At 49.1% G+C, this 6,560-nt stretch overlaps 1 pseudogene; it reads right to left on the reverse strand.

The window, feature by feature from the left end:
- Positions 1 to 2,625: 2,625 nt before the first annotated feature.
- LOC102023819 lies at positions 2,626 to 3,444 on the reverse strand (annotated as a pseudogene).
- Positions 3,445 to 6,560: the final 3,116 nt, after the last annotated feature.

Below are 6,560 nucleotides of genomic sequence, written 5' to 3' on the forward strand. Positions count from 1 at the left end.
GGGTGGGCAGGGCGTGAGGATTAATCCAGGGCCATTGAGCACCTCCCATAGAAATGGCTGTAATGAACACGTAGTAGCTTTGCTGGTATTTCAGTGGCCCAGGTTCACCTAGTGACCCTTTCTAAGGACAAGTGGAGTATAGTGTTCCTGGGTCTCAAACGGAGGTAAAAAGAAGCTGTGTGATAGTGAGGCTCTGTAGTGTCATTGTAAGTGCTTACACAGTAGATGCTCAACCAAAGTCAACAAATATGACTTGTTAAGATAAACATCTCTTTCTCTCTAGGACAAGGTTTTGAGCAGGTGAGGTAGGTGTGGAAGTTCTCCAGCCTTTTCAAGGGCCACCTACTACGGGAGAGAGGCTTCAGATATAGTATCCGTCCCATTTCCATGAACGGTTCTTGATCTTCACTCAGTGGCATTTGTCTGTACTTCCCTCCACAGTAACCTCCGGTCTTGGCGGGCTGAGGATTTTCTCCTGTCTGTGAATTCCTGGCCAGTCTGTTCCCCTGTGAGCTGTTCCTACAGCACTCATGACTGTCTTTGAGCATCAGGACTAGTTCCATTTGGCACCCTGCAAACCAGGGCTTCCCTGGGAGAAGCGACACAGACCAGAAAGGCACGTGAAAAGCGTTTTTTATGCTTATTTTGAGATCAACAAAGAGGCACTTACTGCCAAAGCAGAGGACTTCAGGGTTTGGAAGAATCAGCCCCAGCAGATGTTTTTCTTTCCTCTTCTGTGGAGAGCATGGTCCTGCCTCACTTACAGCTCCCGAGGGAGCTGCGGCTCTGACCACCTACCAAAGCTCCTGCACCTGCCCGTGTGCTATGCGGACCTTTTCTAGTGACTTATTAGCTTAAAATGCTGCAAAAATATGAAGATGGTATCAGCATACCTCCTAATTTACCTGGTAAGAGAAGGAAATTCTACTGCATGTCAAATTATTTATCACCCATTTGGTGAACTGTGACAGTGTGATATTTTGTCCTTTAGGGATAAACCCCTGTGTCTAAACATCATAGTCAAAGTTTACTGTTATGTCAAAAAAGCTGTTGCTATTGCAGCATTTCCAGAATGAGCAATGGGACAGGTAGGCCCTCCTACATGACGTGGTCCAGGGCAGGTGAGTGTGGGCTGTTCCCGTGGGAGCAGGGTGCACCCATCACCTGGTCAGTTTTACATTCTGAATTCAGGCCAGGTTTCAGTGCCTTTCACACAGGGTCTTGCTACACCCTGAAAAACATTTTGCAATTTTCTGTAAGTGTAGAAATCAGAAACAGAGCTGGGTTCAGGTTGGGAGGAATGGGAACAGGGTGGCCTATAGATGACCTCACAGTAAGAGTCTACTCCTGGCCTTGTCATTTACCACATAAGGATCCGGGAAGTTCCTGAGCCCAGAAGGCCTCAGGATCTTCATCTATAAAATGGGTCTGGCACACGTTGTTGGTTGCAGGATGGGTGGAATGTAATAAAACACTGAGCAGAATACCTAAAATAAATTAAATAGTTGCTGACAAGAACCTTGTTCTTCTCTTAACTTAACCCTGGATACTACTGTGCATTTCCTGTAAAATTTTGTTTGTGTTTCTTAGGGAAACTGCAGGTTACAAGGAAACTAAAAAGAAAAATAGGTACCAGGGAATGTAGCCCAGCAGCACAGTGCCTGCCCAGTAAGCACAAGGCCCTAAGTTCAATTCCCAGTACAAAAGAAAAAAAAGGAAATCAGAGAAAAGGCTACACAGTAAAGGTTCCTCTGACATGTTCTCTCCACTAGGATGTATTACTGGATTAGATGTTGGGGAGAATCTCTTTGGTGGAACTAAGGGAAAGCTGCTAGAGTCTGAGTGAATAACCATATCCACTGCCTGCCAGCTTCTTTTCCACTGGAACAACTATTTTCAGTCATATCACATTTACTAAAAGTCTAGTAAATGTGATATGGGGCTTTCGAGGCCTGTGTGACAGTGGGGCCTAAAACCCTGGTCGTTCTAGTGACAAGGCCATCTCAACAGACAGTTCCATGAAGCTTCAAGCAAAATTCCACACCCTGACAACCCTAGCATAAACTTTCTTTGCAAAGAAAATAACTGAAAACTGACCCCATGGAAGTCCAGTTATAAGACAGGGGAGGACGCTTGCAAGCTCTGAGGAGGTTCTCTGGAGGAGAATATCTTGGTCAGGCAGACATCTGACCACTTGCGCAAGTTGTCAACGCCACTGGCCAGGTTCTGACATCTATGCTGGAAGAGTGTTAAGGAAACTGTGCTCAGGAGCAGAGGTTAGCCCCAGGGAAGCCAGTCAACTGGGCACTGCAAGACTCTTAAATTTGGACACTTGCAGCTGACTGGAGAGCACCTGGCCAGGGACTTTAGGGCTTCACTTCGTCAAAAATCACAGTCAACAAACAATGTAACAATAGCAAAAACAGATGTGAGATCAATATCATTCTTCAAATAAGATATGCAAACCCCTTCGATTTTCATGAAGAAAACAAATGTGAATTTCCACGTGACCCAAACAGAACAAACATCAAGAAAGCACACCCAGGATTTCCCCCTACTCTGGCCCTTCCCTCCTGAGAAGGCCTGCTGCTCTCCTCAAACACAGACTGAAGAGTGGGCATCTTTTTACATGGAGAAGGCTAAGATACTAGTGTGGTTTCTGAATACACCCTGTTCCTGGCTGCAGCTTGCTCCTGTAATAGCCCTGACTGCATGGGCAGCCTCTAGCTCCTCCCTCAAAGCCTCTTCACAGAGATGTGGGTAAGACCAAGGATCTCTCCTATTAAGCTTCACCACGAGCTCCAGCACCTTCATCTCTCTGGTTTCAGCACGTATCCTTGGACCCCATAGGAACTCATAGAGAGCAGGATCGCTATTGGGCACCTGCCGATATTCTAGATACCCTTCCTGCACCAATCCTTGGTGATGAATTTCTGCGGATCCCCATAGAGGAAATGTTCCCTCACATCAAACACCTGCATCTTATTAAGAGCAAGCCAGATAACGTTCTCACTGGCATGGTTGCCCTTTCTGAAGATGGCAGTGTTAATCATTATCAAGAGGCCGGTTTTGGCAAGGCTGCAGTCATCACCCTCTCTCATTATAGGAGAAATCCAGGGCAGGGACAAGAACATATATGTACCCAGGGGACGCACTTCCTTCACATCAATGCCAAAGATCATGTACAAGCACTTGGAGACTTTGCTGAAGATGGGAGGGAAGTGTTCTTGGTAATTCTTCATGAAACTGCAGCATTTCTGCCTTGGAGGTCAGCTCTTTTTTCCTATACTTCTGGAGCAGGAAATCCACCAATGCATCTGTCTTGTCATACAGGACCACATGGGGCAAGAGCTGAGATGCTTCCTTCTCCTGTGACGTGAGGGTAAGCTCCTCCTTTTCCACGCTGGAGCCCTCACTGGATTGGCTTGTTTGACTAGAGGCCATGGCAGTCGGGGGAAAGAAGACCAGCTGAGGTCCCAGGTCCTTCTGCCGGTGTGCCTGGGATTCGGTACAGCAGGAAGAGGATGCAGAGAAAGCAGTGGCAACTACTTGCTCTCCCTCAGACTAGAGAACCTGCATACCCACTAGGCTTTGTGTCCCTCTTTGGCCTGGAAGGCTTCCCTAGCTTGGTGCGTGGGTCTTCTTATAATGAAGGTGTTCTCACATTCCTTGGGGACAGCAAGAGCTTCAAGATGAGGACTCAGATGCCTGGGGGAGAGAGGGAGACTGAGTATTCTCAGCCGACACCAACACTCTTGCTGGTTTCCACAAAGCCCGATGACAGGTCTTGCTTTGAGTACTGCTCTAGGACCTCACAGCCTCCCATCCTCCTGGAGGGTCTTTCCAGAGAACCTGAGACAGGAAGTGAGGCTGTAGTTGAACTGCAGAGGACAGGCTCTGGGGCAGACAGCACAGCGTATGGAGCCCAGGTGTCATGAGCAGTCCCTGCTCTGGGACACTGTCCCCTTGGTGCACTTCAGGGCAGCCCCTCACCTTGACTCCTGGTACCGCTAGGCGACCTCCGCTGCTGTGAGCTGTGGACACTGCTTCAGACCAAGACCTCCTCCCCTGCTTCCTGGGGCTCCTGTGGGAGACATGGAGACCCTCAGGCTGCAGACCTCAAGCATAGGCCTGCTGCCTTCACAGGAGGGGATGGCTGGACTGCGGTCTCCACTGATGGTGTTTTCTCTGCTCCAAGTCCTGACCCAATCTTTCTGCTGGCCTAAGACAAATTCTCAGAAAAAAAAAAAAAAAAAAGTCTCCCTTCCTGAAAAAAAAAAAAAAAAAAAGTCTCCCTTCCTGATAGGAAACAAAAGGCAGCGAGGGTCTCACAGGGGCCAAGACTGCTGAGTCCACAGGTGGAGTTGGAGAAATTCATGTCCTCTAGGAAAGGGAATCTGCTCCACTTTATTTCCATATATGGTTAGGTCTGGGACTCTCCCTGGGATGAGCTGGGCCTGGCTTCTTTAACCCACAGCACTCTCTGTGAGTCATTCAAAGAGGAAATGGAGGAAAGCCAGGCCACCTGTGTCCCCTGGGTCTGACAACAGGTAACAAAGGGACAGGTGGAGGCTAGGGTGCTTTGTCTTCAGGTGAGTGTGCCCCTCTGCTTCACCTGGAGCCTATATGGACCCTGTGATCTTACTTATGCTGTCCCCATCCCAGCTCTGTTGAACAAAGGCCTTCACCTCACTGAGACCAATGAGCTAGAAGTAAGAGGGCAGCCTCAGCCTGAAAACGGTGGCCAGGCTTCCTGGGATGACTGCGGCTCAGGGGAGACGTGCTTTGAGCACTCACCATCTGTTTTGGGGAGGGTACGTTAGTCCTCCCTCAGGGTCCTCACCTTGACCTTGGCAGATCCTGTGTCTCCTGGGAAGACAGGGTTCCGTGTGCACCTGCAGACACCCCCTCAGATCAAGTCGCTCAACTCTCTGAGACACCCAGGATTCTCTAAAGTAGTGAGCAGGCCCCCATCTATCACCTGCATGTGGCACATCAGTGATGACAGCAAGCATTTCTCCTGTGGCTCAGGACATTTGCTATGATTTCAGTCTAAATTTCACCCCAAAGTCCCATAGGGTCAAAGCCATGACCTTTGGAATATGTCTGGCTTACCAGGTCATACAGCTGACTTGTCCTTAGGAGCTGGGGTCTGGTAGGAAGGGGAGGGTCACTGTGGGTGTGACCCCCGGGCTATGTCCCCATTCCTGACCTCTTCCCTCCTGGAAGACTTGTGGTGAGCCGCCTTTCTCCCACCAGGCCCACCAACCATGCTCTTATGCCTTGGTGCTTGCCCACTGTTAGGGAAACCTCTAAAAATTGTGAGCCCAAATCAGCATTTCCCTCTTTAATTATTGTTTTAGGAGCAGAATATATTTACTGAGGGAAAGAAAACTTCTGCCCAAGAGAGGAACAGAAGAGGGCCTGAGTGGGTTGCCCAGGACTCTGTCTTTCTTAGGGACTTCGATACAGCAAAACCACGAGGTGAGGCAGGTCTAAGGTAGGGGAAATGGGCAAAACTATGGTCAGCCAATAAGAATTATTCAAGTAAAATTGGTTCAATTAGGATCAAATGGGGAAGCGAGTCAGGTGTTAGGTATTGTCCCAGTGCTGAGACCCTAAAAAAAACCCTACATGGTTCAGTAGTTTCTCCATGCTCCTCCTATTGGAGCCCACACCCCAGTCCTCATCACCAGCTGAAAGGAGCCATTCTTGCTCCTTGAGAACAAGACCTCATCCCCTGAAGACTCTCCAACTTCCTGCCCAGGGTAGAAGTGAGCAGGCCACTTGGGGCCTCCCAGGGCTGACCCCAGGGGACAGGCAGACTCTGTGGGTTCCAGGGTTCTGGGCTGCAGACACAGTCAGTCCTCAGGAAGCGTTCATAACTTCAGTCTGGCAGCCCCTGGGGTCCTCCCTGTACTACCCAGAGATAGCTCCCTCTGCTGACCTAAGGACACCACTTGGACCAAGGTCCTCCCCTCCCTGAGTACTCCTACCTCCATCCACCTAACAGAAATGTGAGCAATCTTCATGCAGCCTTCCTTCCGAGACCCTAGATTGCTAACAGGGAAGCTAGGTTTTTTTTGGGGGGGGGGGGGCTCTTCTCTTTTTTTTCCTTTTTTTTTTTTTTTTTTTTTTTGGTATTTTGGTTTTTTCCGGTACTGGGAATCGAACTCATGACCTTGCACTTGCCAGGCAGGCACTGTGCCGCTGAGCTAAATCTCCAGCCCCTGGGTCTCTTCTTTTTATAGGTATGGAGAAACTTCAAACCCTCAGTCCTGGAAAATGGAAGAGTGGGGAGCAGCACCAGTTCAGCCTTTCTGAGATGGGGAATCCAGAATCTGCAAAATAACTTCTTGAGGAAGACAATAAAAGATGTAGATCACTGGGAGTCAGGGAAAGACTGACAGGAAAATTGAAACTACAGAGCAGCTGAAAGACAGACCATGTGGAGATGGAGCCCAGCTGTCGGGACTTTCTCCTTGCTTCCTGGCTTGCAAGACAGGGGGCTGAATGTGGAGAATCAAAGTGAAACTGGGGACTCCAGAAGGTCCCAGGGA

This window comes from Chinchilla lanigera, unplaced genomic scaffold (assembly GCF_000276665.1).
Source record: "Chinchilla lanigera isolate Chin_1 unplaced genomic scaffold, ChiLan1.0 scaffold00097, whole genome shotgun sequence".
In the NCBI taxonomy this organism is placed as follows: domain Eukaryota; kingdom Metazoa; phylum Chordata; class Mammalia; order Rodentia; family Chinchillidae; genus Chinchilla; species Chinchilla lanigera.